This window comes from Artemia sp. Qi Xiang Cuo, chromosome 15, assembly GCF_049724085.1.
Source record: "Artemia sp. Qi Xiang Cuo chromosome 15, ASM4972408v1, whole genome shotgun sequence".
Taxonomy (NCBI): Eukaryota; Metazoa; Arthropoda; class Branchiopoda; order Anostraca; family Artemiidae; genus Artemia; species Artemia sp. Qi Xiang Cuo.
The window spans coordinates 11,624,252-11,635,750 of NC_142808.1; positions in this window are offsets into that span (position 1 = coordinate 11,624,252).

Below are 11,499 nucleotides of genomic sequence, written 5' to 3' on the forward strand. Positions count from 1 at the left end.
ACTACGGATAATAAGTTTTTATTTTCCTTTTCCTTTGTTCCCCAAAGTTACCATATCGAAAGACCAATCTAAATATTGGTCCAAGCTATGATCATTAAAAATTGAAAGAACCGCATATATTAGTACCCAAAAAATCAATTACTATGTATGGAATCCTTATTTGTGTGTTTTGGCGAATAGCATAGTTACCGTCTTGCAAAACAGTCAAAATCGAGTCTGTATCGTGTTGTTCCGAGACTGCTTCAAAATATGAACACGGAGACATTCCTTTCTTATTACTGGAAGAAACTAACGCATTTAGGTATTTCCTTTTGTTGTGATTATCTATCTTGCATATAATACCCCCAGCAGCATCAAAATGAAGGGTCAATTTTGTTTTAACTCTGAAGAAGCTTAACTAATCTGGAATTCTGTAAATAAGACAAGGCAAAAAGGAAGCCAAAATAGTCTTTGCATGTAGTCAATGCTATCGGGCTTTTTCGTCTTCGAGAAAATAATTGCAGTTGTGCTGTTGCTACATTATTAGTTTTTGTTCTTGCTTCTTGCTCCGAGAAAAGATGAAAATGTAACTGCATTGATTTAGTGTTCTCGGAAAGAGCCTTTTGTAAAACACTCAAGGAATCCGGGAGGAGAAATATTTTTGTCCTCTTTAAACGAATAATATACACCTTGGAAGTTTCTTTGATATGTCTGAAATGTGCTCTTATTATTCTTTATTTCTTGAACTTTAATATCACTTTTTTCACCTGAAGGTTTACCCTGGTATGATTTGGACGTTATGAATGATTTGTTTTGGGATGGGAACAATTTCAATCCCTTGACTTGTCTTTTGGGCTTTCTTTAAGTCAAAATACATTTTAAAATAATGTTATTTATTCTTCATTACTGATGCTTTCCAAAATTATCCAAGTACATAAAATTTTCGAATTATAGTCATTAGTTCATGTCAGTAATGTTGGTTATTTAGAGATTTACTTTCTTTTTGTAAATAATTTGTAGGTAAAATAAAAACTGTTTGAAATGAAAATTATTCTTAACGTATAGCAAACAGCTTTTCGGTCGATAGAAAGCACAATGGGACTAGCCCAACTTTTTTTGTAGTAGTATCTGTTCGTTGTTAAGTTTGACTTGATTGATTAGTGTAATTCCTGTTCGTTTTATTTATTTGTTGGTAACATGTTACGGTTGAATTATGATTTAGCTTTATTTCTGTTTGGGTTTCATTTAATGAAGCACTTTACTTTCCATTCACAATCTTCTTCTGTTTATTTTATAATTTATAAAAAACAAGAAAATATGATACATCTCTTTGAATTGTCTGAATTTGATATTTTCTCGTTTTTTCGGGAAGTCTGATCCTTAAGAGAGAAATTTGTATTATTTTTTTTTCTTGTCTGATGAGCTAGTTTAAGGTGTTTTTCGTCACCGTTGTGAATTATCTGCCACTCTGAAAGATGCAACCAGGCATGGGCCGTATATGTCAACTGTCAAGCTTGTGTATTTTACTTTTGTGTATGAATAAAAATCTTATTTTCCCTTTTTTCATTTTTTTTTATACCTTAAATCAATGCTTGGAAACAGATACAAGTCCTGATTCCAACTTTCTAACCTATAAACTTGATATGTAATGCTCGTTATTTGAGTATCACTTTTGTCATTCTGTCATTCTAATAAACATTTTATTAGCTTCAAATTTCACACATTCAAGAGGCTAATTTATGACAGGCGGGATATATCTCGTAACCACCAATTTCCAGCTTTTATTGTTCCTAAAGCAAAGAGATTAGATATAAAGTTTGAGTTACATTTAACTTTGGACACTTCCAAATCAGGCGATACTGAATATTAGATAGAATAAAATGTAATTCTAAATAGAAAATTAAACTATTAAGGATTAGATGTGAAATAAAACTGGACTCAACGATTTGAATAATCAAAAACAGGAGGCGAATTTGGTTCATAAGTTTCACTAGCAAAAAAAATTACCTATTTTGCTTCACTACACCGTAACACTTGTGAACAAGATTGTGGATGTATAATTCAACGGAACATCTTTCTTTTGAATACCTTTTTTTAATTTTTAATTTCATTTCCTCTAATCTCCTCTTAGTGACAACAATAATAATAATACAAATAATTAAGCCTTTACAAAAAACTTAATCAACACTACACTTTAATTTAAATATAGATAGTAGCCGAAAAATGGTCTTCACATTATTGAAGTCCTACTTCTATACCATCTTAAAAAATGCTCTCCCGCTTTGGCCATCCTCCCACAGCAGGAAGTCCCAGCTTACGGTGACCACTTCAAATATCAAATGACCAACTTTTTTTAATTCTAATTCTACGACCAATCCCTAAATCTACATTCATCCATTCCCCCCCCCCAATAATAAAAACTAACAGTATTTTAAACCGCTGTCTACTTATTTTTTTTTTACCTTTTATATTGGCTTATTTAACATTTTACTAAAATTCAAAAATATATAAAAAACAAGTCAGTTTATGATCTTTGTTTAATGACATGAGAATGCACATACAGAGACAACACGGTAGCAGAAGAACAAACAAATAAGACGAAGGCGAAAGATGGACTGCATTTCAAATGTACACACTTGGCCCCCCCGCTCGATACTCGGAAGTCCATTCTTTTGTCTGGTCACTGGGCGTGGTACACCACCCTTTCACCATCATCACTGTAGGACCGACAGCCCCCCCCCCCTGGACTAATCTAGGGTTAAAATATATATATAACATAATCAGCTAACAAGAGACCAGTAAAAGTCGTATCAAATTGATCCCAAATACTTTACATTATAAATTCAGCTTAATTTTACATTTCATAAAATAAACATACTTTTATACATGAATCAAAGCTGAAATGACAACACTACCACATTTTAGATTTTCATTCTTTTCTGTCCTTTTCCTCCCTTCCGGATTAATCGGAAGGGAGGAGTATTTTTTTTAATCTTGCGTCTTGAATATCATTTAAATCTTACGCTAACTGAAAGGCAATTAGCCTTGCGTTGCATGCTCTCAGTTAAATATCTAGCAGGTATATTTAGCTTAGGTAGATTCTTTACTTAGAATCTTTCCGAATTTTCATTTATCTCGGTGTGAAGGAATGATTGAGAGAAAAGCGGATGTGATAGACTAAATAGGTTTTGTGTGGCCCTTTAAGGTGTGATTTATAAAATAATGCTATAAGTAAATTTAGAACCAGAGATTTCTTAGGATGTGCTATTTGACAACTTGACACTAAAAAAAACTTGTTTGGGCTAAACCTAAGTTTGTCTAAATACAAGAATGGCATTTTTTAGTTTTTAAATAGTCACTTGACTCCTCATTTGAAAACTCCTGATATATTTCCTTCCCGGGACATGGTTTGAAAAGAGAGCCTAGAAAATGACTGAAAATAAAACACTGGATACCGATATGACCGATACGATATATGTGATACCAATATGCCCGATACCGATACTGCGATATCAATACGTCCGATACCAAATACAGCACTTCCCCAGGGACTATGGAGGGTCATATCATCATCAAAACCATATTTATTGGACCTTTGAACTATGTTAAACAAATTGTTATAGGAAGACTTTGGGATGAGTGGCTAGTTGCCCTCCAATGTTTTCGGTCACTTAAAAAAGGCACTAGCATATTCAATCTACGTTTTAATGAGCCATTGAACATCTCTCTGATGATAGTTATGCAGCACCTCCTTTGAAAGCTCTTGACAAAAGAAATTTTAAATATCCAAGTCTTATCCAATAGTTTTTGAGCCAAATTTGAGCTTGCCATGTTTTTCTTTGGAAGGTACTTACATTCAGAGGTAGAAGGGATTATAGAGCTAAGACATTCCTAGGCAAGGAAAGCTTCTCCATTTAAGATATATATTACTAAAAAGAATCTTTTTACAAGTTTTCATTTTTCTTGTTTTAACATTGAGGGTTTGAGAGGAAAGGCGAGATTGGAGGCAAAAGAGGATTTGTGTGGCCCTTTTTGGTTTGATGTAGAAAACAACGCTCGAAACGTGTTCAGGAGAAGGATAGCTTTCAAATGATGTGCTGTTTGATAAGCTTTGACAGAAAATGAAAAACCTCATTTGGGCTACCTCTAGACTACCTCCATAACAGTAAAAATAAAATATAATTGAATACAGTCATGCAACACCTCATTTGAAAGCTCCCGAGACAAAGATTTTAAATATCCAAGTATTATCCAATAGTTTTTTTAACCAAATTTGAATTTGCCAAGTTCTTCTTTGGTAGTTCATTATATTCAGGGGACGAGGTTTGATGGAGCTAGGTAATTCCGAGGAAATGAAAACCTCTCTATTTAAGATATCAAAAAGTTTGTGGTAACAAACTGTAAGAAAGGAGCGACCTGGCTCAATGGTAACCAAAACTCTAAAAAACGGAATTTTGATACCAATAAATGAGTCAAAAGAATCAGATTTTAATTTTTATTTCAAATTACAATTTTAGTTCTGGTTTTATAAAAAGTAATCTTATCCATCAAAAGTAACGAGCCTGAGAAAGTTTGTCTTATTTTTGAAAAAAATGAGGAAGACCCCTAAAAGTTATGGAGTATTAATAAAATTAACACCATCATATTCAGAGTATCAGAAAACACTATTGCATAGGTTTCAAGCTCCTATACAAAAATGTGGTCTTTTCCATTTTTTGCCAGAAGAAAGATCACGGATGCTTGTTTAGTTGTTTTTTTTCCCAGGGGTAATCGTATTGACCCAGTGGTCCTAGAATATCGTAGGAGGGTTCAATGGAACGGAAATTAAAAGTTCTAGTGCCCTTTTTAAGTGACCAAAAAAATGGAGGGCAACTAGGCCGCCTCCCTCGCTCATTTTTTTCTCAAAGTCACCCAATTAAAATTTTGAGATAGCCATTTTATTCAACATAGTCTAAAATCTAATAAATATGTCTTTTAGGATGACTTAATCCCCACAGTTCCCTGGGGAAGGGGTGCAAGTTATGAACTTTGCCCATTACTTACATATAGTATTGGGTATTGGGAAGTATACAGAAATTTTTAGGAAGGATTTTTTTTTGCTGGGGGGGGGGGGCTGGAGGAGGGGATTAAACGAGAGAATATTTCCGGGGAGGATTTGTCTTGGGGGTAAGGGAAATTTATATGAAGGGGGCGCCGGTTTTCCAATCAGTATTTAAAAAACGATCAGACGAAAGTTTTTTCAACTGAAAATAAGAGGCAACATTAGAACTTCAAACAAACAGAAATTATAATGTATATATAGGGGTTCTCCACCAAGTCAATACCTCACTCGTTACGCTACAGCTTTTTTTAGTGCTTTCAAAAGAGCTATCTGTTCTAATTAAACGGCTTTAGTGATTCAAGGTTTTGTGAAATAATTTTTTTTTAAATTTTAATGTAAAGAGCGTGGTATTGAATAGGGGGAGAACCTCCTCATATACGTAATAACATATACGCAATAAAAAAAAAACAATAAAAAAAAACAAGTGATATTGCTGAATAGTAATCGGAATTTTTAAAAACGGAATTTTGATTTAAATAAATGTATCAAAAGAAGTGGCTTATAATGCTGATTCTGAATATATAAATTTTATTAAGTTTAGTATTGGCTATCAAAGGATACAAGCCTAAGAAAATTTACATGGTCTTTAATGAGGGGGGAAACATCCCCTACAAGTGAAATAATTTTAATGAAAATCACACCGTCAGATTCAGCGTATCAGAAAACCCTATTACATTGGTTTCAAGCTCATATCTGCAAAAACCTGCAACTTTGTATTTTTTGCCAGAAGAAAAATATACGAATATAGAAGTTCGTTACGTACGTTAATTTGTAAATTACGTCAGAACCAAATTTAAAGACAGCCATTTAGCAAAATAAGAGTAAAATTTTTATGCAAATTTTGTTTACTTATTCAAAGACGGTGAGCCAAAAAAAAAGCTGCATTAACTAAAAAACGATCAGAAATCAAATAAAAAAAACAAGTTTTTTAAACTGAAAGTAAGGAGCGACATTAAAACTTAACACGAACAGAACGTAATCCGAGGATGACAGGGGCTGTCCCCGCCGCCCCGCATCGCGCGTTTCGCGAAAGTTTGAGTCGTTTCTCACAAATTAATTTTTTTAATAAATAAAAAAATTTAGCGCACAGAGCGCGGAATTTTGGAGGGGACAGCCCCTTTCATATACGGAATAATTTCTGCTTGTTATAAGTTTTAATGTTGCTCCTTACTTTCAGTTTAAAAAACTTGTTTTTTTATTAATATCTTACTATAACGAATCTCTTTAGGAATTTTCATTTTTCTTGTTTTGACATGGCGGGTTTGAGAGGGAAGGGGAGATGGGAGGCAAAAGAGGACTTGTGTGGCCCTTTTAGGTTTAATGTAGAAAAAAAAACGCTAGAAACATATTTAAAATAAGGATAGCTTACAAATAATGTGGCTATTTTAGGTTTAATGTAGAAAAAAACGCAAGTAAAATATTTAAAAGAATAGCTTTTAAATGATGTGCTGTTTGATAAGCTTTAAAAAAAAGCAAACAACATCATTTGCCCTACCTCTAGACTACCTCAATAACGATAAAAATAAAATATAATTAAATATAGTCATACGACACCTCATTTGAAAGATCCTGATATAAAGATTTTAAAAATCTAAGTAATAATTTAGAACCAAATGCAATAATATTAGAACCTTTGCAATAATTTTCGAACCAAATTTGAATTTGCCATGTTTTTCTTTGGGAGGTACTTATATTCAGGGCGGGGTTTATGGAGCTAGGACATTCCTAGGCAAGGAAAACTTCTCCATTTAAGATACATGTTACTATAACAAATCTTTTTACGAAATGCAATTTTACTAGTTTTTACATAGAGGGTTTGAGAGGAAAGGGGAGACATGAGGTAAAAAAGAATTTGTGTGGCTAGTTTAGGTTTAATGTAGAAAACCAAAGATAGAAACATGTTCAGAAGAAGGATAGCTTTCAAATGATGTGCTGTTTGATAAGCTTTGACAAAAAAATAAACTCCTCATTTGGCCTACCTCTAGACTACCTCCATAACAGAAAAATAAAATGTAATTAAATAGTCATGCAACATCTCATTTGAAAGCTCGTGCCATAAAGATTTCAAATGTTCAAGTCTTATCCAGTAGTTTTTTAACCAAACTTGAATTTGCCTTGTTTTTCTTTTGGAGGTACTTATATTCAGGGGGTAGAGGGTTTATGGAGGTAGGGCATTCCTGGGCAATGAAAACGTCTCTATTTAAGATATATCTTACTATAACAAATCTCCTTACGAATTTTCATTTTTCTTGTTTTGACATAGAGGGTTTGAAAGGAAAGGGGAGATGGGAGGCAAAAGAAGATTTGTGTGGCCCATTTAGGTTTGATTCAGAAAACAATACTAGAACCATGTTCAGAAGAAGGATAGCTTTCAAATGAGGTGCTGTTTGATAAGCTTTGACAAAAAGAGAAAAACCTCATTTGGTCTACCTCTAGACTACCTCCATAACGATAAAAAATAAAATATAATTGAATATAGTCATGCGACACCTCCTTTTAAAGCTCCTGACATAGAGATGTTAAATATATTAGTCTTATGCAATAGTTTTTGAACCAAATTTGAATTCGCCATGTTTTTCTCTGGGAGGTACTTATATTCAGGGGTAGGGTGGTTTATGGAGCTAGGACATTCCTAGGCAAGGAAAACGTCTCCATTTAAGATGCAAGTTACTGAAACAAATCTTTTTACGAACTTTCATTTTTCTTGTTTTGGCATGGAGGGTGTGAGAGGAAGGGGAGATGGGAGGCTAGAGAGGATTTGTGTGGTCCTTTTAGGTTTAATGTAGAAAACAACACTAGAAACATTTCCAGAAGAAGGATAGCTTCCAAATGATGTACTGTTTGATAAGCTTTGACAAAAAATGAAAGACCTCATTTGGTCTACCTCTAGACTACCTCCATAACAGTGAAAATAAAATATAATTGAACATAGTCATGCGACACCTCATTTGAAAATCCCTGACATAAAGGTTTTAAATATTCAAGTCTTATCCAATAGTTTTCGAACCAAATTTGAATTTGCCATGTTTTTCTTTGGGAGGTACTTATATTTAGGGTGGGGGGTTTTTGGAGCTAGGGCATTCCTGGGCAATGAAAACTTCTCTATTTAAGGTATATCTTACAATAAAGAATCTCTTTACGAATTTTCATTTTTCTTGTTTTGACACTGAGGGTTTGAGAGGAAAGGGTAGATGGGAGGCAAAACAGGATTTCTGCGGCCCTTTTAGATTTGTTTCAGAAAAAAAACACTAGAAACATGTTCATAACAAGGGTGGCTTTCAAATGATATACTGTTTGATAAGCTTGGACAAAAAGCAAAAACCCTCAATTGGTCTACCTCTAGTCTACCTGCATAACAATAAAAAATTAAATATAATTGAATATAGTCATGCGACACCTCATTTGAAAGCTTCTGACATAAAGATTTTATATATCTATGTCTTATGCAATAGTTTTTGAACCAAATTTGAATTTGCAATTTTTTTATTTGGGAAGTACTGATATTCAGGGGTAGGATGGATTATGGAGCTAGGATATTCCTAGGCAAGGAAAACTTCTCCATTTAAGATGTATGTTGCTATAACAAATACTTTTACGAACTTTAATTTTTCTTGTTTTGACATGGACGGTTTGAGAGGAAAGGGGAGATGGGAGGCAAAAGAAGATTTGTATGGCCCTTTTAGGTTTAATGTAGAAAACAACGCAAGGAACATGTTCAGAAGAAGGATAGCTTTCAAAAGATGTGCTGTTTCATAAGCTTTGACAAAAAATGAAAGACCTCATTTGGCCTACCTCTAGACAACCTCTGTAACAGTAAAGATAAAGGATAATTGAATATAGTCATGCGACACCTCATTTGAAACCTCCTGATATAAAGATTTTAAATATCCAAGTCTTATCCAATAGTTTTTGATCCAAATTTAAATTTGCCATGTTTTTCTTTGGGAGGTACTTATATTTAGGGGTAGGATGGTTTATGGAGCTAGGACATCCCTAGGCAAAGAAAACGTTTCTATTTGAGATGTATGTTACTATAAAAAATCTATTTACAGAAGATAAGTTTTCTTGTTTTGATTGGGAAGGTTTGTAAGGACAGAGTAGATGAAATGCAAATGAAGAGAAGTATGCCCCTTGTAGATTTAATGTAGAAAAAAACGCTATGAACATGTTTAGGTTAAGGATAGATTTCAAATAAAGTGCTGTTTCATAAGCTTTGACAAAAAATTAAACACCTCATTTGGCCTACCTCTAGACTACCTCTGTAACAGTAAAGATAAAATATAATTGAATATAGTCATGAGACACCTCATTTGAAAGCTCCTGATATATAGATTTTAAATATCCAAGTCTTATACAATAGTTTTTGAACCAAATTTAAATTTGCCACGGTTTTCGTTGGGAGGTACGGAGAGGGAGGGGGGGGGGGTTTATAGAGCGAGGGCATTCCTAGGCAAGGAAAACTTCTCCATTTGAGATGTATGTTACTACAACAAATCCTTTTATGAACTTTGATTTTTCGTGTTTTGACATGGACGGTTTGAGAGGAAAGGGGAGATGGGAGGCAAAAGAGGATTTGTGAGGCCCGTTTAAGTTTAATGTGGAAAATAGCGCTAGGAACAAGTTCAGAAGAAGGATAGCTTTCAAATAATGTGCTATTTCAAGAGCTTCGACAAAAAATGAAAGACCTCATTTGGCCTACCTCTATAACAGCAAGGATAAAATATAATTGAATATAGTCACGAAACACTTCAACTGGAAACTCCTGATATAAAGATTTTAAATATAAAAGATTATCCATTAGTTTTTTAACAATTTTTAATTTGGCCTTTTTGTTCTTGGGGAGGTAATTATATTTAGGCGGGGGAGGCTTGTGGAGCTAGGGAATTCCTGGCCAATGAAAACTTCTCTATTTAAGATATATCTTACTATAATGAATCTCTTTACAAATTTTCATTTGTCTTGTTTTGACTTGGAGGTTTTGAGAGGAAAGGGGAGGGGGGCGGCAAAAGTGTATTTGTGGGGCCATTTTATTTTTGTTTCAGAACACGACACTAGAAACATGTTCAGAAGAAGGGTAGCTTTCAAATAATATGCGGTTTGATAAGCTTTGACAAAAAGCCAAAAATCTCATTTGGTTTACCTCTAGACTACCTCCATAATGATAAAAAACAAAATATAATTGAATATAGTCATGGGACACCTCATTTGAAAGCTCCTGACATAAGGATTTTAAACATATAAGTCTTATGAAATAGTTTTCGAACTAAATTTAAATTGGCCATGTTTTTCTTTGGGAGATCCTTATATTCTGGAGTAGGGTGGCTTATGGAGCTAGAACATTCCTAGGCGAGAAAAACTTCTCCATTTAAGATGTATGTTACTATAACAAATCTCTTTACAAAATTTCAGTTTTCTTGTTACGACATGGAGGGTTTGAAATGAAAGGGGAGATGGGAGGCACAAGAGTATATTGTGGCCCTTTTAGGTTTAATGTAGAAAACAATGCTAGGAACATGTTCAGAAGAAGGATAGCTTTCAAATGATGTACTGTTTCATAAGCTTTGACAAAAAATGAAAGACTTTATTTGGGCGACCTCTAGACTATCTCAGTAACAATAAAGATAAATTATAATTGAATATAGTCATGCGACACCTCATTTGAAAGCTCCTGACGTAAAGATTTTAAGTATTCAAGTTTTATCCAATATTTTTTTAACCAAATTTAAATTTGTCATGTTTTTCTTTGGGAGGTACTTATATTCCGGGGTTGGGGGGCTTATGAAGCTAGGAAATTCCTAGGCAATGAAAACATTTCCATTTAAGATATCTTACTATAATAAATCTCTATACGAATTTTCATTTTACTTTTTTTGACAAGGAGGGTTTGGGAGGAACGGGGAGATGGGAGGCACTAGAGGATTTATGGGGCAGTGTTAGATTTGATGTAGAAAAAAATGCTATAAACAAGTTAGAATGAAGATATCTTTAAAATGATTTGCTGAATTATATCTTTTGAATAAAAAATTAAGCAACAAAATTTTTTTTCCTCCACCTCAATAGGCCTAAAAGTTAAAATAATATTTTTTTTATTATAGTCATGTAACACTTCATTTGAAAGGACCTAACAAAGGAATTCCCAATGACAATGAAAAATTCTGTCAAAAAAAATATTTCCGTTGTTAAATTTAGGTTCATGCTTATATTTGTACTTTTAATTAAAATATCAAAAACAGCAAAAAAATTCAAAAATTTGGTATCAGTTGATAGCTGTAATTGGCAGCTGTTTTTTTTAAGTATAATTTTTATTTTCAGAGCTATAGGGTAAGCAATTTTAGGTCAGGGAGATAAACCCGGAGATGGGAGCCAGGAGATAACTTCATCCTGGTGTAATAAGTACATACGAAAATATTTGTAATATA